The following is a 25,480-nucleotide window of genomic DNA, read 5'->3' on the forward strand; positions in this document are numbered from 1 at the left end:
TTCTTCCATCATGGAACTAAAATCTGGCTGCGTAGAATCTCTTGGAGCCATTGCTTGTACTGCTGCTTTGCTTGACCCTAACATGCTGTGTGATTTTGGGGTTCCGTCTTCACCTCTTTGGATCTGGGATTTCTGTAAAATGAGATGGTCAGGAGAGGTGACATTAATGGTCCTTCCAGCTCGGCAGTTTAAACAATTTTTTAAATGTTTATTTATTTTTGAGAGAGAGACAGACAGAGCATGAACAGGGTGGGGGGGGGGAGGGCAGAAAGAGAGAGAGGGAGACGCAGAATCCGAAGCAGGCTCCAGGCTCCAAGCTGTCAGCACAGAGTCCAAGGCTCGAACCCATGAACTGTGAGATCGTGATCTGAGCTAAAGTCAGACGCTTAACCGACTGAACCACCCAGGCGCCCCATTTAAACAAATTTTTTTTTCAATCCAGCTCTGCAGTTTTTAAACGCTACTAAGATTTGGGAATAAAAAAACCCTGAAGTATGTTTCTTTTCTGTAGGGAAAAGGATCCAACAAAACCCCCCAAAACCGTCATTTTAAATTGGCCACTTGGGGTCGCCAGCGATCCAAAAGACTGGCTAGGGAAGGAAGGCCCAAAGCGTGTGGAGCTTCAGCTAACGGATTCTGGGGGTGGTTTACAAAATTTTCTTTTTGTCTCTCCCTTTAGCTCCAAAATTCACCTGAAGACTTTATTGCATCATTAATATTGAGTGGACCGCAAGCGCGTGCCAGAGACAGTGTTCCCAGCTGGGCCACAGCATCCCGCCCCAAAGGAAAAGACAAAGAAAAAGAAGAAACAGTGATTCTGGAGCTCTGCTGCCTCTCCGTTTGGACTCTAATTCAAGCTGCTACATATCGTGGCTTCGCAATTCCCAGACTTGAAAAGTTAGTTCCATAAAGTGAAACCGCATGGCATAAAACATGCCTTAGGTGATGGAATAAACCTTTGGCTCAAAAATTCTGGGGCACAGAAATATTCTCACTGAAGAGCTTATGAGTGTCTCTGTTGGCAGTTCTCTTGGTGGGCTTTGCTGATGGTCGAGGTGGGGGAAGAGCAGGCTCGGAGGTCCCTGTAGAAATCGGGGCGGGACCACTGAGCAAGAAATAAATGAAATAAAACAAGAATCTAAACAGCTCAGTGTTTGCCCACACCCGGAACAGGGTCCTGGCAGCAGGCTCAGCACAGGCCAGACCCCTCTGTGGAAAGTTGGCTGAACCTTGCCCTCTGGGAGCAAGGAAAAGCATCTCTCCTGCCAGGAATGCTGTATAAACATCCTTTTCCTACAGGATCCTGTGGCTTGGGGGTCCAGCGGAACACCGGGAAAGTATCCTAATGGAGACAGATTTCGAACTCCTGCTGTCTTTTTTCAGATCATAAATTACTGTTAATTCTGTTTATACTCTCCCCTCTCTTCTCTTAATAGTTTTAGAAAAGTAATTGACGACAAAGTGGAGCCCGCAAAGGGTTTAAGGGAGCCTTGCTCCCCTGGCTGAGAAGCAGCCAAGTATTTCCTCATCCTGCACTTTGCTGCAACAAAAGTTAAATATTTATGGACCACAGGTGCCCTTCCTTGCCTCCTGCATACCCTCTAGTGGCTTAGCTGTTCAGGAGCAGGGCGGGGGCTTTCGGTGCTACCTCACAGGGAAGGGTAAGGTTTGCTTGCTTGCTTTCCTCTCCTCTTCCAAATCCAGGAGGGATGTGTAAGCCCTGTGTGGGCTTTGGGGGGTGGGGAAGAAGTCGCTCAGAAGAAGACCCCGGGATCTGGTAGTTTCTCCTTGCTCAGGCATCATCTTGCTTCATAGCGGACAGCCCCTGGGGGCATTTGCTGCAGTCAGTTCCAGCGTAAGTGCCCCAGCTCAGAATTGGTGGGGTTTGGGTTTAAATCCTACTGAGCTGTTGACTTAATCTCTTAGAGTCTCAGTGTCTCCATTTGTATTTCCCAAGAGGGTGGTGAGGAAAGTTAGATAATGTGTGAAAAGTGACTGCAACCTGGTAAGACCCAGTCCATGCCGGTTCTTTCTTCCCTCTTGACTCTGCCGTCCAAGATGGTAGCCATCAGCTGCGTGTGGCTCTCGAGTGTTTGAAATATGGTTACTTGCAAATGGTAAGTGCTGTAAACGTAAAATACACATCAGATTTCCAAGACTTTTTCTAAGAAAAATTAATTAAAAATATCTTGTTAATAATTTCTTATACTGATTACATGTTGAAATAATACATTAAATAAATGCTAACTAAATACTCTGTAAAGTTAATTTCACCTGCTTCTTTTTATTTTTAAAAGACGTGGCTGTTAGAAAATTAAAAGTTACACATGTGGCTTGTATTCGTGGCTCATATTATATTTCCATCAGACTGCCCTGACCTCGTTCCTAATCCCCCCATCTCTCTGTTCATATTCTTTCCTTTGTTCAAGGCCTTGCCCAAGCTTTATTGTTCTCATGAGGCTTTTTGGTTCGTCTCTTCCTTCTCGGAAATCTCCTGGAGGTTTTATCATTGGAGAAAGTCATGTAACCTAGGTTTCTAGGCTGACTTGAGCAGGAAAAGCACGTGAAGTGTTTAGCCCAGTGCCTGGCACATTGTAAACAGGTGGATACTATGATTGATATTTTTCTTGTTAGTATCACTGGTGTCTGGCTCCCTAGTTCAGCACTGGTTATATGTTATCTTGGACGCTTCTTAATTATTTTCTTATGTGTTTAGTCTTGTGTGTTTATATCCTCTAAGATATAGTGTCTTAGAGGATAGAGACCACATCTTCTATTTCTCCTGGGTCTGTCCGTAACCTATAGGACAGTGCTGGGCACAATGTCTTCCTCATGACCATTCAGGGACAGAGGCAGAGCCTGCTGACCGACTGACCTGGCATCTTCTTTCTTTTATTCTTTCTGGAATGTCTTCTCTACCTCTCCTTCAATGAGCTCTTTTTTTGTTTTTTTTTAATTTAATGTTTATTTGCTTTTGAGTGAGAGAGAGAGAGAGCAGGGGAGGGGCAAAGAGAGGGAGACAGAGGATCTGAAGTGGGCTCTGCATTGACAGCAGGGAGCCTGATGCCGGGCTTGAACACATGAACAAGGAGATCATGACCTGAACTGAACTTGGACACTTAACTGACTGAGCTACCCAATGAGGTGCCCCTTCATTGAGCTAACTTACATCCTGAAAAGTGATAATAATGGTCAACACATGTGCTCATCCTGTTCTAAATAGTTGACATATACTAACTGATTTAACTCTCACAACTATCTTATAAGGTATTGTCATTACTCTCATTTTACAGATGAGGAAACTGAGGGCACAGAGAGATTAAGTAACTCATCCAAGTCACACAGTTAATAAGTGGTGGGGGTGGGATTCAAACCCAGGCAGTTTGGTCCCAGAAATCTTGATGCTCTGAATCATTAGGGTCAATGTCACCTTCATCAGAAGCCCTTCCAAAGCCCTTTTCTGCAGTCTTCTATGTATTATCCCTTTACCTCCTCCATTATACAATGGCCCCAGGTAAATATCTTTGTCATTGCCCTTGTAACCATGATTGGAATCCCTGGCTTACTTGTTGGTTCTCCTCACTGGCCTGAAATCTCCCTGAGGGTCTTGGTGTCTGATGCCTAGCAAGCCCTCCATGAGTGTCCCAAGGAAGAATGAATGGGGCTTCAGGTTGCAGGTGACAGATTTCTCGAAGGATCCAAAGAGGTGGGACTAAAAGAAGATTTTCCTTTTCTATGCCATCATCCTGTTAATTACGTCATACCATTTATAACAATCTATAACCGTCTTGTTGGCTTTTCTTTACCTGATTAAAAAAACCCTTTCCTCTTCCCAAGAATGAAGGTGAGGAGCTTTTGTGTCTTATTCTCTGTTCTACTCCACTGCCTGCCATTGAATGTATATTCACTAAATATTTGTTGAGTGAATGAATGAATGTATTGAGTGCCTACTAAGTGTTCCAGGCACTGTATATATGTCATGGTTCTTACCTTCACAGGGTTTCTAAGTTTATGGTGTGATGGTGGTGACAGGGAACACAGGGCAAGGACAATGGCAATACAGAGGTAGGGAAAGGATAGGATGTTTGGAGAAGAAAAGGAAAGAGACTCAGTGTGTGGGATGGGGGGGGAGTCCAGAAAGGGTTTTTGCAGGAAGAAACTCAAAGCACAAAGCTGAAGGAGAGTCAAGAGAGGAGTGATGGGGGAGATGGAGGTGACTCTAGGCAGAGGGAAGGAGGTGTGGAACAGGTAAGGTGATCTGGTGATTTGTGAGCCCACTGGGTGCAGAGTGGAAGGAAGATCTCTGAGAAATGTGCCAGGACACTTGTTGTCTGAGCTCTGCCGTTGCTGTACCTTCTCTTCGCAAATTCCCGTCTCCGCCCTCCAGCTATTCTTGTCCTCCTTTTCATCCTTGTTTCTTTCTGGCTCAAATAGTACGTAAAGTCCTTTCATCTACCAGCATTTTGTCCCTTGGTTGGGAGACTGCCACACTCCCAGCGAATTATGCGATCATAGCTCTTTATGTTTATCTCATGATCTGTGCCTTTGTATCTATTTCTGGAGGAGTCGTCATCTTGGACCCTCATGGTAACTGTCTGAGTTCTCTCGGTTCTCAGTCTAGACCAAAACCTATCAATTATCAGTCCCTTACCTTCATCTTACCACGTGTATTTCCTCTTCTTTGCTCATCCCTACACAGGTGCTTGATCTGCCAATGAATTTCTATCTCTCTCTCTATGTCATTCATTTAAGAACCCCCCCCACCCCAGGCCAAAAGTATCCCGTCTGGTGAATACTTAAAGGGCAGTAGAATGTAATATTTATACTCAGATCTGTACTGAGAGGCCAAGGGTATTTGGTCTTAGATTTTATACTTTGTGTTTCCTTTGTTGTTGGGACCATCTATTCTGTCTTTGGACAGCTTGAATTATTTGGAAATTTCTTCTCAGGGAGTTTTGATGTGCCTACGCACGGAGTCCATCCATTGGTTCTGGCTCTACAGTTAGGTTCCATGGGGGCCGAATAGCAGAGTAGCTAAGGGCGTCTGAACCTTGGCTGTGCTGCGCACATTGCTGGCTTCGGGACCCTGTGCAGGTTACCTCGCTGTCTGTGCCTGTGTTTCTCCTCTGCAAAATGGGGCTAATGATAGTGTGAGAACTTCCTAAATGTTAGCTGTTATTATATTTTTACTCTTTGTGGTTAGAGTGAGCAAGAGAAGAGTGGGCTTCCAGTGGCCCCGTGAAGTGTAATTTGAACTCACACTTTATAAAATGCCACTTTTGACTCATCTCTCAGAAAAAGGAAAGATATGCTTTTAAGTCAAATGCACACTCCTCCAACTTATTTCTCTAAAGAGATTTGATAGTGTCATTCTGACAGTAAAACTTTAATTTATGTGGCATAGTTCCTTTAAGAAGTTACAACTTTCCTCACACTGTTGAAAGTTCTAAGAAATAAGTGGTAATAGTTGTATTTTTTGCAGAGAGGAAGGGATACCAGCCTAGAGCATTATGCCCTGGGCATATCCAGATATAGTCCAGGCTTCCATCTGGATACTGGCCCTGACTGGGAACTGGCCCCTCACCTGTGAGCCATCACTGACACCCAACTGTGAGACCAATGCCACATCCACCCGTATCAAAGTGTTATTCTTTGGGAAGAACAAAGTGGAGAGGCAGAGGAAGTGGGATCTTTGCCACCAAGAGAATTTAGGGGGGTTGTAATACCCAAGTCACACAACTCTTCCCCTCCCCCAAGTACCATCATTGGGATCCCTTGGAAAGACAGTGGTCAAGCTGGGCTGGGGCACTCAGAAATAGGGAGGTTCTCCTGGAGGGGAAGCCTAGGGGCACCCTGGAGCCCAAGACACAGGGTCCCACAGCTCCCTAGACTCCTCAACATATGAACTGGGGCGCAGCGTAAACATTTTATTGAGATCTGAACCCAGTGCTTTTGTGCCTAACCATTTTGGAACTCAAAGGGGAAACAAATAAAAAGAAGGAAATGAGCGAGAAAAAGGATGGAATTTGCCTCCGTTTCCCAGCAGGACAGACGTCTCAAAGCACCCAAATTGAAACAAATGAGTTAATTACATGTCCTTTAAACTATGTTTATTTACACTTGCTGCCTTCCGAATTTGGGCTTTGCAGTCTCCTAAGACTCCTTTGTTCTGGAAGGAATCTGAATTCAAGAGGACAGCTGATTTGTGGGGCTTTAGCCAGAGGAAGTTAGGCTGGGCAAGCAAACCTGGGTGCTGCTGCACTATTTGTTCAAAAACTATATTCTGATTCCTGTTTCTATTTGGCTGTTGGGCAAAACAAATGCATAATTAAGAACTTCACCTTTGACTGTTTAGCTCTCCTTAATTTTTTCTTTTAACACCAGTAGGAAATTTCCATTTTCATATAGTAGCATCAAGATACCCTGCTCTATTGAATCAACCAGTAGGTTTTGAAAATAAGCATAACAAGCCATATAAAAAATAAGAAAATCCACTTTTAGGGTTTTAGATTCATGCCGTTTAATTGTTCGTCTATTTCCATGATAAGGTGAGACTGGTCCTGTGTCACCGGAGGGACTGTATCCTGCTGTTTTTTCCCATCCTCATTTACAATGATTATGTTATCAGGCTAGCCAGGCAAAAGGGTGGAGCGACTATAATTTCAAAGCAGGATTAGGTTGAAATAACGAGGTCACCAAGTTGTGGTTACCAAGGCAACGTCACATCTAAGAATATGGGATGCTTCTAGGAGATGAGGCAAAGCCTGGAGCCTTTTTTCCCCCCTCTGCACAAAAATCGCTCACTTCCTAGATAAAAATTCCTTATTAATTGCTTTTAAACACATTTATTCTTTATTTTTAGGAATCAGCTTTAAAAAAAAATAAGCTTGATTTAAAAGTTTGTATTTTTTATTTTTATTTAACTGATAATGAATCTCACAATAGTCGATTGGACCACTGTTTTCCGCTCCCTTTGGGAACTCGTATTTACTTTCTTCTTTCAGTTTTTTTCCTTTCTCTGCATGCCCCCGGCCCCCCCCCCCCACCTCCCTCTTTCCCTTTCTCTTTTAATACTGCAGGGAAAAGACATGGAACAAAATGAAAAAATTGAAAGTTAGGTGTTCTGGTCAGATTTTGAGATTACAAAATTGTAATAGGTGCTGAAAACTGTAACCTACAGCCAGAATATTCATGCCTCCCTTCTTCAGAAAAATGCTGAGCTCGAGTGAGAAAACCTTGGTCTTCATTGTCTCCTAAAATTTCAATCCACCTTTAAAATTGTGGACTATGGAGGTAAAGCAACTAAGAGGGAGAAGATCCAGCAGTCAGTGCTTCTGACTTCTGATCAATATCAGCTATCAGTCCGAACAATTCCCGCCAATTAACCTCTTTTTCCTCCAAATTCATTTCTGTCCTCTGAGTTTTCAGATAATGGCTTCAAGTTTCTTCATCTTATAAAAAGCAGGCTTATTTTAATATGGGTTCGTGTTTGTGAAGCACGGATTTTACTTAGGTCTTTTCTTAAAAGAACATTTCTGACCCAGCGTGAATCACTGGACATCGTGCCGTGTGATTGGAACCATCAGATTCCTTCGCGTTACAACACGACTGCTCTTCAGGACATGTTGGCTGTTCACCTTTTGCCCTGGCTTTGCATAAGGAATATGAAGTGTGCTTGCAAACAGAACCTTGTTAGTGGGCAATAGTTTCTTCCTCCTGGAAACCCATGTCAAAGGATTCTCATTCTCATCATTTTGTTTTCAGTTTTGAGCCTGGGGTGATGGAAAGCTTCTGGATTCCAGAGTCTGCAGGATATGGGTTTGAAGATCTGCTGCGTGATCGTGGACAGGTAAAATCACCACTCTGAATTTCTTCACATGGCTCTATGAGGACTGAATGAGATATCATGGAAACAGCACTTACCTCAATGTCTGACATTCAAAATAAACCTCACATTTCCAAAATAATAAAGATGCATATGAAATTAATCTGTCTTCCCAGTCTTGCCCCCTCCCTGTCCCCTAATACCTTCAGGATAGTTTTCCTAAAATTCAAATCAGATTATATCATTTCCTTGCTGCACTGGGTTGGATAGTGTCCTCCCCAAATTCATGTCCACGTGGAGTCTGTGAACGTGACCTTATTTGGAAATAGTCTTGGCAGTTGTGATCAAGTGAAGATAAAGTCAATCTGGATCGAGGTGGACCCTAAATTTAATATGAACAGTGTCCTTATCAGAAGAGTGACATTGGGACACAGGGACACAGGGATACAGACACACAGAGACACAAAGAGGAGAATGCCATGGGACGACAGAAGCAGAGATTGGAGTGATGCGTCTATAAGCTGAGAAACACCAAAGGCTGCTGGCAACCACCTGACATTAGGAAGAGGTCTGGAAGGGTCCTTCTTTGGAGCATGCAGAGGGAGCATGGCCCTGTGGACACCCGGGGTTCAGACTTTTGGCCTCCAGTACTATGAGAGAGTACATTTCCAGAACTATGAGAGAAGTGTTTTCTTGAGCCGCTTGACTTGTGGTAATTGGTTACAGCAGCCCTGGGAAACTAACACACCCGCTTCAAACCTTGCGGTGGTTCTCATCATCTGAGTGAGGTCCGAGGTCCCACAACCTGCTCCCTGATGGTCTCTGCAGCCTTACTGCTCCTGTCCTTTCTTCTGATGTCTCATCTACTCTAGATGTCTTTCAGTCTCTCAATGCAGCGCTCTCCTGTGCCCCAGAGCCATGTCCTCCTACAGACCATCCGCCCATCTCTTCTTAGAACAGCCTTTCTCTCCCCGGTCACCTAGTTAACTCCCACATATCTTAAAAGTATCGCCTTAAACATCCTTCCTTAGGGGTCTTCCCAGATGCCTAGAATGGTGGAAGCCCTTTCAAGTGCTCCCCCAGCACTCATCCTCATTTCTCCAGTTATTTTGATGGCAGACCATAAGCTCAGTGAGGTCAGGACCTGCCTCTGTTCTTGCTCACCTCTGGGTTTCTGCATCCTGGGATGGGGCCTGGGAGAGCACAGGCCCAATCAACACAGATGGAATGATTCAGTGAATGAATGACTGAGTACATGATTGTTTGGCATGCGGTTAAAATCTTAGTAAGATCTGGTGAGAGGTAGAAATGCTGCTGATCAGAGATAAATTAGCAGCTAATCTACAATTTGGATTGATTACCATTGGTCCAAATTTATAGGATTTTGATTGTTTTCAGGAAATATAGGCCCAAAGTTCCTCCTCCCCTCCATCTGATTGTCTACTTTTAACTAAAAACTAATATATGTTCATGGTAAAAAATGAAAACATTTCAATGAAACATAAGCTTTTCTTCCATCTCAAAACCACATCCTACCTGCTTTCCCTAGAAACAGCAATTATTATGAGTTTCTTATTATTATGAATAATCCAGTAGAAATAATCCAAACATACAAAACACACAATATGCACAATGTTTTGCTGTTTATTCACTTAAAATATGTCTTACAATGAATTTTGTATTGGCACATATAGTTATATCTCATTCTTTTTTTTATTGGTTGCAATTTATTTAACTGTCCTCCTAATGTTGAAGATTTACATGGTTTCCTGATTTTTGATATTACAGATTATACAACAAACCTTCTTGTACACAAATCTTGGTGAGGTTATAACGGTAGGATATATTTCTAAAGGTGGCATTGTTGTGCCCTAAGCCAACCACAAATACATTAGGCCAAGGGATCAATTGGAGAAAGAGAATAATTTTGATTTAAAAAACCCTTTAAAGTTTTGATAAGATATAGATAGAAGACGAAATGGCTATTGAGAAGGTTATTCCAGGTTAATTTTTTTTTCTTAAAGATGCATTTTCTTTTTCTAATTTAGGTCAACAGAGTCCAAAAAAAAATGACTCCTTGAACAATTCTGAAATTATTGTTCTAATTTTTTTTTTGTGTTGTCAGCCATATGGCTAATTACCATATAGGCTATATTTTTAATAACATATAGTAAAAAGGAAAATCAAAGTAGGTTGAAAAAAGGAGTATGGGCTAAAAATAATTGTACATTTAAAAAAACTAAACACAAACAAAATCTTACTTGAATGTCAGAAAGATTTAGGTAATCATTGTGAATTTATTATGCTAGTCACGAGTAGGTATGTTAAGATCCTTTAAAAAACAAGTTTTTAACAGAATTGGAAATTTCACACAACCAAGATTCTTGTAAAATACACAACGTGATTTTGAAGACTTGAGATATTTATAAGTCAGGGAATGGGGGGACTTATGATCTAAAAAATCAAGACATATTGCAGTCTTCTTAGAAATACAGGGGGAAAAAGTCCATATAAAAATAGCTAGTTTTAAGCACCAGAAGTGCTAGGAATTTAATTCCACAGTCATTTATTAAGGACTTATGGTGTGTGTAGTTTCAAAGAATAGAAGGGAGATGACTTTTACCCAGAAGGAACTGGAATTTGTAATCCAAGACAACCATTTCTAAGAATGCTGCTGCTTTATTCTTTAGAATTTTCTACTTAAAAAAAATGGGAACATAAATTGCTAGAAATAATTTCACCTTAAATGTGTGTTTAACCTTTTATCCAGTCATTCCGGTTTTGGAAATGTATTCTAAAAGAGACAATCATCTCTATCTCTATCTATCTATCAGCTATCTGTCATCTATCTATCTATCTATCTATCTATCGAGAGAATGCCAAAGGTTTGTTTTCAGAGGTTTTTTTTTTTTTTTCAACCCAGACGTGAGCAGCCTTCTTGACCTTGCCCTTTGGAGAGCAGGGTGAAATTGGGAGATGTTCCGACTGTCTGCCTCCTGCTTCCTGCTTCTTTCACACAGCTTCTTTTATTACATGTCAATCCAGACATGAAATCCAAGCCCTTTGTTAGTTCTGGGGAAAAATCCTCAACAAAAACATTGTTTAAAAGTTAAGATTCATGGGGACAGGTAGACTGCAAACTATGTTCTGTTCTCTAGGGTTTGTTTGGCCACCTTATGATCAGGGACCCTCTCATGGCCTGTCCCCAGTCAGTACCCACCATTAAATCATGGCTCTCCTCTTTTCTCACTTTTACTTTTTCCCTCTAGAACAACAAGAAAATTCATCTCCCCGTTTTAGACGAGCAGTTAATTCCCCTTCTTTGAAGTTTTGGGGACCAGTTGCCATATACTTCCTAAAATATCAATCTACCCCAAACTTTAAAAAAATTATTTATTTTTTTGGGATATAATTGACACCCAATATTATGTTACTTTTAGGCATACAACATAATGATTCAATATTTTGTGAAATGATCACCATAGTAAGTCTAGTTAACATCCATCACCATACACAGTTACAGACCCCCAAACTCTTAATCAAGGATTTTCCCCGAAGAAAGCTTCCCCCTAAGAGAAATTTCACATGTTTGAATAATATTTTATTTCATTTTTACACCTTCCTCTCTATCTTTACTGTAATAGTAAACATTTGAAAACAATCTAAATGAAAAAAATAAGAGAATGGCTGGATGAATTATAATCATGACCTATACTGACTTTTATACTGTCCTAAAATTATGTTTACAAAGGTATTGTTCATTCATTCATTTATTCATTCATTCATTCACTAAGTATTTACTGAGGGCCTGTTATGACTTGGGAGCTGTGCCAGGCATTGGGGATATAGTGAGGTAAACAGAGGACACAAAATCTCTGTTACAATCTAACAGGAGGGACAGATATGAAACAAATATTTTCACATTCACTAATGAAGTACACTTGTGGCAAGTGCTATAAAACAACAGCACTGGGTCCTGGGAAATTGCAAAAGGGGAACCAGAACTGATTTGGAAGAGGTAAATTTTGGAGGTCATATGTGAAGACCTGTTAACTAGGCAGGTGGAGAGGGAGTGATGGTGGGAGAGTTCCAAGCAAAGGGAACAACATGTGTAAAGGTCCTGGAGTGGAAGGAAACAGGCTGAGTTTGAAGAACAGGAAGGGTTAATGAGGCTGAAGTATAGAGAACAAAGCCAGGATGATGTGAAATGCACCTGGAATGAATGCTGGGGTCAGAACATGTAGAACCTTAGGGGCTGTGTTAACAAATTTGGAATTTTTTTTTTTTTTTAAAGTTTTTTTTTTTTAATTTTTTTTTTTAATTTTTTTTTTAAACGTTTATTTATTTTTGTGACAGAGAGAGACAGAGCATGAACGGGGGAGGGGCAGAGAGAGAGGGAGACACAGAATCGGAAACAGGCTCCAGGCTCTGAGCCATCAGCCCAGAGCCTGATGCGGGGCTCGAACTCCCGGACCGTGAGATCGTGACCTGGCTGAAGTCGGAAGCTTAACCGACTGCGCCACCCAGGCGCCCCCTGGAGTTTTGCCTTAAAAATAAGGGGAAGCCATTGAACATGTTAAGCAGCAGGATGACATGAGATTTGGGTTTTTAAAGATACTGACTGCAGTGTAGAATGGATTGTTAGAGGCCGGGAGTAAATATAAAGGGACCCATTAAGGAGTTATTGAAGGTGTTCTGCTAAGAGATGATGGTGGTTTAAGCCAAAGGGGATTTTCCCTCTTAGGATACTTTTGGCAATGAATGGGGACATTTTCGTCTGAAATTAACTATGGTAGTTTTCTTTCGATTAATGTTAGCATGGTATATCTTTCTGTACCCCTTTGCTTTTAACCTATGTCTTTATACTTAAAGTGGATTTCTTATAAACAACATGTAGTTGGGTTTTTAAATCCACTCTTGTAATCTCTGCCGTTCAATTGGTGTATTTAGACCATTCATATTTAAACTGAATATTGATATAGATGTGTTGATACCTACCATGTTTGACCCTGGTTTTTCTTTGTTACACTTGTTCTAGAAATAGAAGTTCCAAGAGCACATAGTTTATGTTTTTCACTCTCTCTGCAGACTTGTCAAACTTCCTAAACATTTCAGGAATTAAGTAAGTCGTAAGGACCCACTACTGACAATATTTACTAACCAGACTGATATTTCCCACTCTCTGTTGGGCATAGGTGTTTGACTTACCTTTGGCATCTCAAACTCAGTCTGTGCAAACCTGATTCCTCTTGATTAATGATGTCAATTTCCATCCAACCATTCAAGATTAAAATCTTGACATCATCCATTTCTCCTCTCCTTCTTTATTTCTCCTATTTAATTGGACAATGTGTCCTACAATTCTAAATCAGAAATGTCTTTCTGATTTGCTTCTGTTTCTTCCTGCTGTTAATACTTCAAATCAGGCCAGCATCATCTCCTACTTAGAAAATTACAAAAGCTTCAATAAGTGTTTTCCCCTTTCTTGCATCCTCTACATAGCCCCCAGCAATGCAATCTCATTTTATTACTCCCCTTATTTAAAATTTCCATTGGCTTTCCACTTCATCCCTAGGATAGCTCCATACTCTTTACCATGGTAAATAAGATTTTGGGAACCTGTCTTCTACTTTTCTGGTTTCATCTTCTATTTGTGCTCCCATACTGCTTGCTGTTCAGAGATATGGAGTGCACATTCTGCACTTGAATGTCTCAGTGCCTTTGTGATGCTGTTTCTTTATGCTAGAATGCTCTTTCCTTGCTTCTCCAAATGACCAGTTCCTGCTTGTCATTTACAACCCAAGTTGAATGACACCTTTTCATGAAGACTTCCATGACTTCTGTATAGAGGTTTGGATCTCTTTTTCATGTCACATAGCACTTTTCATTTATCTGAGAGGAACACTCAGTATACCTAATTACTTGCTTCCAGATCTTCCTTCCCCATTAAGCTGTGTGCTGTCTTCTTATTCTTTTAGGGAGGCACTTATTCTAGTGCCTTTATATAGATCTTACATACAATTCTTTATTGTCCTTATTGGTGAGGGATGAATACATTCTTTTGGTTTGATATTATTGGTGAGAATAAAGAAAGATGCTCACTCTGTGGATTTCTCTTAAGGCTTTCTAGTTGCTGGGCATATTTCAGAGCCATGGACAAAGACAGTTCAGTTCTTCAATGCTTTCCTCTGCTCTCAGAAGCAGAATCAGACTTGTGTCCCCTACCAACAAGCACAAGACTGAGAAAGGCTTGACTAGAGTGTTCCAGATAGCTACACCCCCAGAATGACAGAAGCTTCAGGCGGCAGTCAGAAATCTTTGATGTGCAGTTTCCATGCACCTGTTGTAACTTTCTTTGGTACAAGAAGTAAGGTTGTCACAAAGGAAATTATATATTCTGGGCTTCTTCCTTCCGCCATAGTTTTTTAATTCCTTCTAAAATTAGGGTTTCCTGCAGTTATTTGATCATCCACCCCTTAGTAAAAAAGTCTATTTTACATATTAATATATCTCAACGTTTGCCAAGTGTTGACTATGCATGGCTTGGATAATTCAGACATGGAATGATATCTCAATTGAAAAATACACACACACACACACACACACACACACACACACATAGGCACACAGGCTAGAAGATTATTTCACTTAGATGAGCCTAGTTTAGAATTTCTTGGGCTATTAAGTGAGAACAGTTCATCACCTAGACTAATGGCTGAACTTCTGTGTTGGTACATGATGATTTTCCTTTCAAATCAGTTTACACATGAATATAACACAGACAATCCAATTTGATCTTGTATCCAAATTCCATTGCTCAAATCAGAAGTGTAGTCATGGCCCAAGACTCCAGCCTAACTCCCCAGTTGGGGATTTACTAGGAAATGTTGGTGTTGCCTCTTCTGTATACATTACTGTCTGTTGCTTCTCTAATCAAATTGATTTTTCCTCAGGATGAATCTTTCCCTGGTACTTACTTAGGATCTTGTTGATGGAACATGGAGGAAAAATACATTATGCATTTCATGTGGAAAAAAGCTCTAACCAGGTGAAGTTTCATTAAAAAATATACAACTGTTTTTGATAGAATTTTAAGATAGAAAAGGTGTTGTCCTTTGCGATTGAGCCTCCAAAAGCATTCAGTCGGCTCTGGTGGTTATCTCTCCTAAAGGCAGCCGAGTCCTCTGTCCTTCTTCCCCTTCTTCCATTTCCTCCTCGCTTGTCCAGATTTTCCTGGGTCTGTGTCTCAGCTCAGCTCCAGAAGCAAGGTGGATCGAGTGGAGGATATAAACCTAGGGACAAACACGCTCAGCAAAGTGTCAGCAAGAAATACAGTATCAATAGCTGTTAAAAATATACCAGTAATATGCTATATAAATATATATTCTTTATAGTTATGTCTATAGTAGGAAAACAAAGTCTTATTTAGTAAGAAGATATTTTATCAGTTTCTCTAGACCTAATTTAAAAAAAAACAACCAGCAGTATAGCTGAGGAAAATGTAAAATTTTTACATTAATGGCTAGTCTCTGGGTACTTTAAATAATTCCAAAGATAAGTGTAGACCCTTTCTTTATGAACTTTTGTGACATGACATTATTATGTTACTGCAGAATAGATTAAAAACAGCACCTAATTTCTGTTCAGCCACAATTAGAGGTGAGGTTCCAACCTGGTTCATTAATCTTTCAGATAAGAAATAAACTTGTTTTTCCTAAACTGTTAGGAGATTGATACTCTCGCTTCGGTGGCGTTTTGTTTACTTGGCATGTAAACTGTCTGGGCTTGTGGGCACTGTACTTGATTTGTCACCTCAGGATAAGATAATTTGGGATCTTTCACATTTCCAAATCATGTTGTGCCTAAGCAGTTGAACCAGCTGACAAATGAGATGTGCCTGCAGTGCGGCTCCGGGGGTTGGGGGTGGGGGCGCTGGGCGGGGGGCTGACGAGTGTGAGCGGCATGTTGGTTTATTAACAGACACATTTGATTCCAGAGGTTAATGTTTTTGTGCACAAGACAGATTACACAGTGCACAATCTGCATCCCAAAGAGAGATACAGAGCTGCAGCCCATGGGTTGGGCCACCATCCCTTTGGTCCCTGAGCTGTTGTAGCTGCAAGGTTCCTTCGTGAGAAGTGGCCTGGTCATGGTTCTTGGAAGGCCAGGCTCCCGGTTTCCTGCAGTTGATTCTTTCTAACTGTTGTGATTTTTTCCCATTTCTCTGTTGTTTATGCAAGTTCAACTTTTTTTTTTTTTCCTCTGCTAGGAATTTGGGAGCACTGGTGGCCTGTGCTACCTGTTGCGTGTTCACTAACCCAGCATTAAGTCATGTCATTGTGTCAGTTAATGAGCAATTGTATGTCAGACAATAATAGTAAGAATAACTGCCATTCGTTGAGTGATTGTCTTATGCCAGGCACTGTTCCAAAGCTTCTCATGAATTAACTTATATCATCCTCACCTCAGGGTGAGGAGAGGACTGGTACTCTTGCCATTTTATAGAGGAGGAAATGGAAGCCCAGAGTCACTTGCCCAAGGTCATTACTAGAGACAGAACCTCAACAGGTGTCCTTTCAACCCAAATAAAGGCAGCTGCAGAGCGGCATGGGGTGTTGGCGTCACTTTGAGTTGTGGTGATGTGGCGCTCACCCAGGTAGGGATAACCTCATTCAGGGATCACTTGGATTTCTTTGTTTGTCTTACTGGGCCCTAGAGTCTGGGATTCAACATGATCACCTGTTGAGAGAGCCTCAGTTGACTGTACAAGAAATGGTTCCCCGACCCAGAGCAGAAAGGAGTGTGCTCTGAATTGAGGTTTTCATACCAGTGGTTGAGTTCTTCATCTCTTTCTCTGCAATGGCTCCAAACATCCTTACTTGCTGAATTCTATAGCTCTGGGTTCCTCTGATAGCTATTACGTAGGTCCGTGTGGTGAGACAGCAATGAGATCCCTTCCCTGCCCCTTCCCCTCCTGCCCTTCTCCTCCTCCCCTTTCTTCTCCTTCAGGATGCTTTCTGTTAAAGGACAAGTCACTTCTGAATTAGGTTCTTGGACCGAATTTCCACATGTGTACGTGTGTAGGGGGCATTTCCATACAACACCAAGCACTTCTTGGATGCCAGCTGGTGTCCTACAATGCAACTCAATTATCTACCCAGAGACAGCATCAGATTCCACAGGTTAAGGGTTCAGTCCTACAAGACTGCCCCCAGCCCCCTGCCAACTTCAGATGCCAATTGCAAGCCCAGGTTCTTACCTGTGCTTCTGACCGACTGCTACAATTTGGAGTTTCCCATGACCTCCTTTTTTGGACTTCAGACACTAGTTGCAAGCCCAAGTTGTTACCTGTACTTCTGCCGACTGGCTAGAAATCAGAGGTTCCTATGACCCACTCCTCAGGTTCAGTTAATTTGCCAGAGTGGCTCACAGAACTCAAAGAAACATTTTACTTACTAAATCACTGGTTTATTATAGACGAATGTAATGCAGGAATAGCTAGATGGAAAGGATGCGTAAGGCAGGGTATGGGGCAAGGAGTTCCCATGACCTCTCTGAGTATGCCACTCTTTCCACATCTCCATGTGTTCACCAACCTGGAAGTTCTCTGAATCTGTCCTCTTGGGTTTTTATGGAGGCTCTACTACATACTCATTGGTGATTAAATCAATGGCCATTGGCGATTGATTCAAAGTCTGGGTCTTCTCCAACAGAGGTGAGGTGTGAGTGATGGGGAGGTGGGACTGAAGGTTAACCCTCTAGTCACATGGTTGGCTCCCTTGGCAACCAGGGTGGGGTCCAAAAGTCATCTTATTAACACAACAAGAGACACCTTTATCACTGTCCACACCAAGGAAATTCCAAGGGTTTTGGAACTGTGAGTCTGTGAAACTGTAGACAAAGACTAAATATATATGACAAATGTGTTTTGGTCATCTGAATGACCACATGTATATTTTTCTTTTAAATCACAATGTTGCAGCCTCTGAGCAGTGTCTTACGGATTTTGCCTTTGGTCCATGCTTTTTGCTGTGAAGCCAGGAGTCCACCAATGCTTTTCCTGAGGGAAGATGGCTGCCAACTTGATTACAATCTGAGAAAGATTGCCACCTGCCCCCAAGTTGCTGAATCTATGATATTCTCTGTTATAAAGAAACATCTCCCTGTCCTTATTTGTTTCTTTTCCTCCCTCAAGTTATCTTCAGCAACCCTAAAGTTTTGCTATTAACCATTTTCTGTCTGCACTGTGTGGGTGACTCCATAGGAGAGCAAAGCTACTACAATTTCTCGATTCTGAAGTGCACGTCCCCCCCCCCATTTTAATATCTCTGAAATTGAGTGGTATCTTCCAATCAATGGCACACAAGGTTTAAATGGTAGCATTTTCCCCCTTAGAGATACATAAACTAGTACTGTATAATTGATGGACACTTAGATTCAATGAAATGCAATATTATGTATTAGGAGACCAGGGGAAAAATCTCTTTTCTAATAAGTATTTGTCAAATACCTGCTAGATGCCAGGCTTTTGCTAAATGTTGGGGATACATACATGAAGAAGGCATAGCTCCTATGCCGAAGGAGAGCATAAACTCCAATTTGATGAAAGTTTAAGAAGTGAGGGCTGGGATGCATTCATATAACCAAAAGGGCTTGTGAAGTCTAAAACAATTGATTGGTATAAGGTATTATTATGATTTCCTGAGTTTTATAATATTAAAAATGTCTTCAGAATTTTACAGTCAGGACTATCACTCTTGAAGGCTGTCAGTGCGCTTCCTTGAAGGAACATTTTTCTGACAGGAATCTGACAGAAGTCAATGTGTCCTCAGAGCTTTTACTCTTAGAGTTTCTCTCAGCCTAACGAGGAATCCTTTATCTTAATTAGGTTTAAATATATCTTCTTTTGACCCTAATCAACCTCTAGTGGAGAGCTGTGAATTTCTTAGACTATTTTTTGGTCCTCTTTTGATTGGTTTTTCTTAGCAACTTCTTTCAAAAATGCGTAAGTGGTAGGGTAGAGGAGAAAGAGAAAAACAAACTTGCATGGAATGTGCTTTGCATTAGCCATTCTCCTCAGTGTCCTAAATTCTTGCTACTCTCAAGTGTGGTCCAGGGACCAGCAGCTTCAGCATTGCCTGGGAGCTTTGTCGAAATGCTGCATCTCAGGCCCTGCCCTGGACTTACCGAGTCAGAAGCTGCATTGGAACAAGAATCCCAAGGAAATTCACATACACATTTAAGTTTGAAAATCACAACCCTACATCATTATTATGTTTAATTTGAACAGCTACCTGATGATGGAGATTTTGCTATTCCAGTTTTGGGCTGAGGAAAAAGATGCTTGGAAAGGTTAAGTGACTTGTTTAACATACAAGGTTGAAAAGTAGATGAGGCAGGATTCATATTCTAGTTTTTTCGGACCCACATTATGTCTTTCTACACTGATTCTTCTGTGTCCCCTAGTGTCGATGAACAGCAAATGATATATTATTATCTTTACCTTTTTATAAGTTTTGTACACCCCCAGACATAACAAAGAGCTTATTAAACTCAAATAGTAAAGATAAGCATTTATATCCTGATGATTGCCTTAAAGCACCATATCTCATGTGCTCAAAGGTCCAGAGGGCTCAGGATTATTCCAGAAACTGGACTGGGATGAAGCATGTCAGTTAGGTGGACAAGACCTAATTATGACCGTGATTGTCAAAACAGCTCTGTTTAGAGCTTTGAACTTCATGTTCTGCCCTTCCAATTGTAGGAGGTGATAAAGAGGATGGAAAGGACTGAATGGGAAGGGGGAGGAGGCCAGGAAGAGAGACATTCCCATGTTGGCTGGCCAGCTGGTGAGTGCCCTGGAGAGAATTGTGATGGAGAGAAGGGAAAATTTAGTATTATGACAATACTATTTATTATTAATCTACAGTCTTAATTCTAATTTCACTTATTGTCCCCCAAATTATTCATGTGGAATTTTTAAAGATTCCAATCAAGATCTATACAATGCATGCATTACATTAGGTTTCTGTGTCTCTTTTATCTGCATTCACATGCAACATTTCCTCAGCCTTTTTCTGCTTCTCTGGGCATTGATATGTTTGAAGAGCACAGGTTCCTTATTTGGTGGAACACACATCAATTTTGGTTTGTCTGATGTTACCTCACAGTTTGATTTAGGATATGCATTTTTGGCAGGAACGCCATAGCAGTGATTCTGGGTCCTTCTCAATGCAGCAGTTTCTTTTCAAATACCGACCCTCATGAAGAGGAGTGAGGCCTCCTTAGAGAAAGTCTGATTCTAAGGAAGATTCAGATGATCCTGGAGCATGTTGTTGCCCAGAAAACAAGGAAATGCTTACAAGGTTTCAGGATGCAGCTCTGAAAGCTACCTCTGGTCAAACATGGGACAAGGTGATCATTAAAAGTCAAGGATAGTGATCAACTGGTCACCTGTTGAATGACATCAATATCAATTATCAATGGGAGAATGGTTACAGTAAAATCCCCATAAATATATAGAGAAAGGAACAAGGAAGAAATTACATATCCCAACTTATAGAAGAAGGAAATAAATGCCAACTAATAAAAATGTAGAAGTTAGAAAACCACCATTTTGAAACCATGAGTATGATCACTGTTTCAGACAAGGCTCATCCACATGGATGCGAAATCATCCACATGGATGATAAAAAGTTTAATGAGGAACAGGTATTTACTTAATCTCAAAGTATCTCCCCACATTGTTTATTGTAACCAAATATGTTTTTTATTAGAAATGACTTTAAGACTAAAATGTGCTAGCTAAAAATGAATATTTCAAGACTGCCATGCCAGACTCAGACTCATCAAATCAGAATGTCTGCTGGGATTAGATCCTGAGAATCAGCTTTTTTTTTTTTTTTTTTTTTTTTTTTTTTTTTAAGTGGGCTTCACACCCAGCACAGAGCCCAGCCTGGGGCCTGAACTCAGGACCCTGAGATCAGGACCTGCGCTGAGATCAAGAGTTGGACACGTAACTAACTGAGCCACCTAGGCACCCTAGAGAACCAGCTTTTTAATAAGCCCATTTAAATGTTGTCACCACTGACTAAGGACTTCCAATCTCTGCGTTGATGGAAATTCCACTCTTTTCCTCTTACTCCGTCCTGGTGGCTTGAAGGGTGATGACAGGTAGCAGAATCACCCATCTCATTTCCTTTTGATTCTGATTTTGATCTGATCATTTCAGACCAGAGTGAAACGCTCTTTATTGACTTGGAGCCCTTGTGTCCACTGCAAAGCATCGTCTTCCTTTTTTTGCCAATCCAGCAACAAAGAATTCACATTACCAAACATACAGTGCTCTTTTTGTTATCCATGTGGTTTTAATTAAGTTTTAACTAATTTCCTTTATCTTGTCATAATTATGATCTTCCAAGTCATGTCACATTAATATGTGAAAACAGCTCCCTGGCATGTCGGGCCAAGGAACAAAGCCATTATGACCTGTCTTACTAAATTAAAGTGGGGAGACCAATCAACTTACATTTTGTTGCTTTCTTTGATAATTTATGTTAAAGGTAAGTGAAGGTTCAAAGGAGACAACACATTGCAGCCTATCGTCCCCATCACATATACAGCAAATAAAAGTATTGCAGACTTTAAAAATGTACATACATCACCAGAGAAATGAAAAACAAGACAGCATATATCAAGGAAGCTACTGGTAGTGATCAAATTGATCTGTTGCAACCCAGACTTTCAGGTTTGTAGAAGTCTCTGTAATGACCATATTTTCGCTAATATCAAGTTGGCAACATATCATTAGACAATGGATTTTATTTTTCTGATTCATGAATTTGTTTAAAAGGAAGGTTTGCAAAGGTAAATGCATGCAATCCCATTTATCCGAATGCTATTTATTGAAAAGAATGAAATGGAAACTCATCTGGGAAAATCTGGGAATAGAGTCACTGCAGGTGGAAACTACATTTTGGGTAAAACAAGACAAGGTAGGTTGGAAAGGATAGTTCCTCTTCCCGCTGCTGGTGCAAACAGATGCTGACTACTCTGGGTGTGTTTAATGCAAGCACTTTTGAAGGCTCTTGCTGTGCAAACTCTCAAGTTACTGCACAGGACAGGACTGCTAAGCCTCATTAAATCTTTTTGCTGATAGATATTTTGGCACTTACTCACCAAGTGGCCTGTGTGTGTGCAGTTTAAGAGATCCTTATTTTTTTAAATACAATTCTCATTGATTAATCTTTATATAGCTATCATTTCTTGAGCACCTGCCATAGGCCATGTACCATGCTGAGTCCTATTCCCCACACTAATTTAATTCAAATAGTAGGCCTGGAAGGTAAGCATTACTGTCCCTATACACGTCTAAGGTGCTGAGCTCCCCAAGGTTAAGTACCTTGCTCAGCTTGTCAGTTAATAGAACCAGATTTGAACCCAGGAATCTGACTTCCAAACTCATAGTGTCTGGCTGGCCCTCTCTAGTGCACTTATGAGATGCTTGCAGGAATGATGAGTTCCGGTCATGCTCTCAACTTATCTGTTCTGGGTTCCTGCTAGTTTGCCTTTTTGCTCTGTGAGCAGAACTTTATTTTCTGGTCCCCGGACTAGGTCAGCCATGGTTCTTCCCTGTTATGTTCCCATGGCCCATTTATTTTTTTTATCATAACAAAGAAACAGCACACCTTTTTCTACTACACATTTAATGTTTCTATTCGCCACTAGATTGTGAGCTCCATGAGGGCAGGAACCGAGTCTCTGTTGGTCACAACTATATCTAGCATATCTCATGGCACATGATGGGTGCCCAGAGAATATTGAAAATACAAGTGAGTGAGTGTTGTACTAAAATCATCACAGCGGAGTCTTTTCTCCTTCGGACCTGAGATTGCTCCCTTATATTCGTTACACCTTTTCCTTCTCTTTTACCTTTTTGTCTCATCAGAATATGTACCAAGTGGAGCAGCCAAGGCCCAGATGTGGGTCTTTCTTATTTCCTTCACCTTACACCACATTTAAAAGTGGAAAGGAGGCTTCTGGCTGTGTGTCCTATCAAACCACCAGCCGATTCTTCTTTTGTTTCTTATTTGCTATCCCTAACACTAATTTTTAACTGGCTGAAGCATCAGAGCCAGAAAGTGCCACCCTTGAATGTCTTGCTTGCTCAGCTGAAAGCAGCAGCTGTTCCAATAAGCAATTTGAGGTTCGGCACCTGAGATTGGCTCCCTCTTTTAAGCAAGACTGCAAGCTCAACAGAATGTAGGAAAGCATGAAAAAGTTTCCTAGCCTGTTTCTCTTAATGTAGCAAGGAAAGTAGCACAGGTTGAGGAAGGATATTTGCATTCTGGACAAGGAGAACTGGCTCCAACATGTAAATTTCAGCTGAACTTCTTTTGATGGGGTCCTGGGAATCACGAATGATTTGTTCATCAAAGGTTATGAAGAAATGACTGTCTGAAAGATGGTTTTGTTATTATCCCTATTGTGTGTCCTAAGTGGTGTACTGGTAAACGTGGCTTTCCCTTCAGCAAAGCCCTGACGTGTGGTGTTTGCCAATTTCTATAGTGTAAATAGTCCCTTTGTGGCTATTTCAAACTAGTAACATGATGTCATTAAATGTATAATAGAGAGGTACTGTACATGACCTGTTCGCATATAGTGCTCTAAGTAGATCTAGCACACCCCTGTCTGTCTTAATCCCATTAGCTCCTACTTGGAAACAGAATGGTGGTTTAGGGCCTGAGCCCACCATGGGAGACAATGATGGGTGGTGAGCAAAGGGCCAAGCTGGTGCTTGAAGCTGACAGACAAGGCCCATGAGCTAGAGAGGACACAGGCAAACATCCCATCTGGTGGGCAGGGGTGAGGGTGTAGAGAGAGTCAAGGTGAGGGTATCAAACCCAAAAGTTTAGCACCAGAGGCTGATAGATTTAGAGTGGAAACATTGATGACATCAGTGACATCTGGTTGACCTTGATTATGTTGCTGAAAGTCTCCACGCTTCAGTTTCTTTAGCTATAAAATAGGGATATATAATAATAGTTCTCATCTTAAAGAGTTTTTGCTGGATGACGGATTATTATAATAGATGTAAAGTGCTTAGCATGGTGCCTGGTGCAGAACAAGGGCTCAATGCATAGTTGCTACTACAGGTAGGCGGGCATGCATGTGAGCAGGTGGGGCTTCCAGAGAAATGGAACACGAGGAGGAACCTTTAAGGAACCTTAAACGCGAGGAGGTGTTTGCTGCTTATCTTCATGGGCTGGCGGTAGGTCTGCGTGGGTTAGCTGTCCTATAGGGTCAGGCCGGAGGTGGGTTGCTCAGCCTAACTGTTGGTGAGACAAAGAATCAAAACCCTCTTAAAAATTTTTTTTTTTACTGTTTATTTTTGAGAGCGAGAGAGACAGAACACAAGTGGGGGAAGGGCAGAGAGAAAGGGAGACACAGAATTTGAAGAAAGCTCGAGGCTCCGAGCTGTCAGCACAAAGCCCAATGCAGAGACTGAGCTCACAAACTGTGAGATCATGACCTGAGCTGAAGTTGGATGGAGTTGGAGCCAAAGTCTGACTGAGCCATCCACACTCCCCAAAAGCCTCTTTGATAATTGGTGGTGGTGGTGGTGGTGGTGGTGGTGTGTGTGTGTTTTAATTAATTTATTTTTTTGTGCCTGTTTTCTAAACCGTTGAAAGAAAAATCTCATTCTTCTCTTTGTGGCAGGTTGTGCACAAAATCCTTACATTGAATTTGGGCTCACAAAGAACCCAAGAGTGCATTCTCACATTGGAATCCTGTCAAAGAAGAGATCGGGAGCTCTACATATAGAGAGGCAGAAGAGGTGAGAGAATTATTGTTCCTGGAACACATGCTTCCCAGTGGGTAAGAAGGAAATATGTGGACATATATGGATGGAACGTGTTACACAGCCCTCACCGCACATGGCAGCTCCTTATGAGAATGCTGTCCTCTCTGTTCTGCTGTTGTTGCTGTTTTTGTTGCTAAATTCCAATAGATTGCCACATGAAGTACCCATGGCCGTCAGTCTTTCTGATTTTCCAAAGTCTGTAAACTTGAGAAAATCAACCACTGGGAATGTATTGTGCCTTTTCTAAGAAGTGCATCATGCCCTTCTAACAGGACTGGACTTTGACTTCTGCTCTCATTCTTTCTCCAAACAGCAGCAAAAGTGATCTTAACATGTACGTTGGAACGCTTTGGGAGTTGAACCAAACTCTATGGTGGACTACCTCGAACAGTCTGATTCCAACATCAACTCCAGGCTCCGCCCTGCTTCTGCTGTCTTAGTTCAGCTGCTTCCTCTTTTCTGCCTTTTGCACATGACCTTCCCTTGGCCTGGGTTGATCTCTCCCCCTCTTTCCAGAGATGGCTCCTTCTCTCACTACCCGTTGCTTCCTCAGCCTTCCCAGGTGGCAATTTCTAAAGCAGATTTCATCCCTGTTTGTCTCTCTCTCAGTTTCTTTTTTTGCTTCTCTAACTGGCATTGGAACAAGCTATATTTGGTAAGATAAGATGAGGAAATAACTTTATTTTTCACCTACCACAGTTTCAAACCTGCTTGGGAAGGATTTGCCAAGGATGATATTACAAGCAAATCCCATGGCTTTTATGGTGAATTTTGAGTATTAAGATCATCTT

General features: G+C 41.4%; 1 long non-coding RNA gene across 1 annotated transcript; it reads left to right on the forward strand.

The window, feature by feature from the left end:
• Positions 1-7,711: 7,711 nt before the first annotated feature.
• Positions 7,712-24,735, forward strand: LOC121037874 (uncharacterized). The gene is made up of 3 exons (XR_005794035.1): positions 7,712-7,849; positions 14,779-14,873; positions 24,545-24,735. It is a non-coding gene; the product is annotated as an uncharacterized LOC121037874 (long non-coding RNA).
• The last annotated feature ends 745 nt before the right edge of the window (positions 24,736-25,480 follow it).

The sequence above is a fragment of the Herpailurus yagouaroundi genome, unplaced genomic scaffold, assembly GCF_014898765.1.
Source record: "Herpailurus yagouaroundi ecotype Mexico unplaced genomic scaffold, PumYag 28, whole genome shotgun sequence".
NCBI classification, from domain to species: Eukaryota; Metazoa; Chordata; class Mammalia; order Carnivora; family Felidae; genus Herpailurus; species Herpailurus yagouaroundi.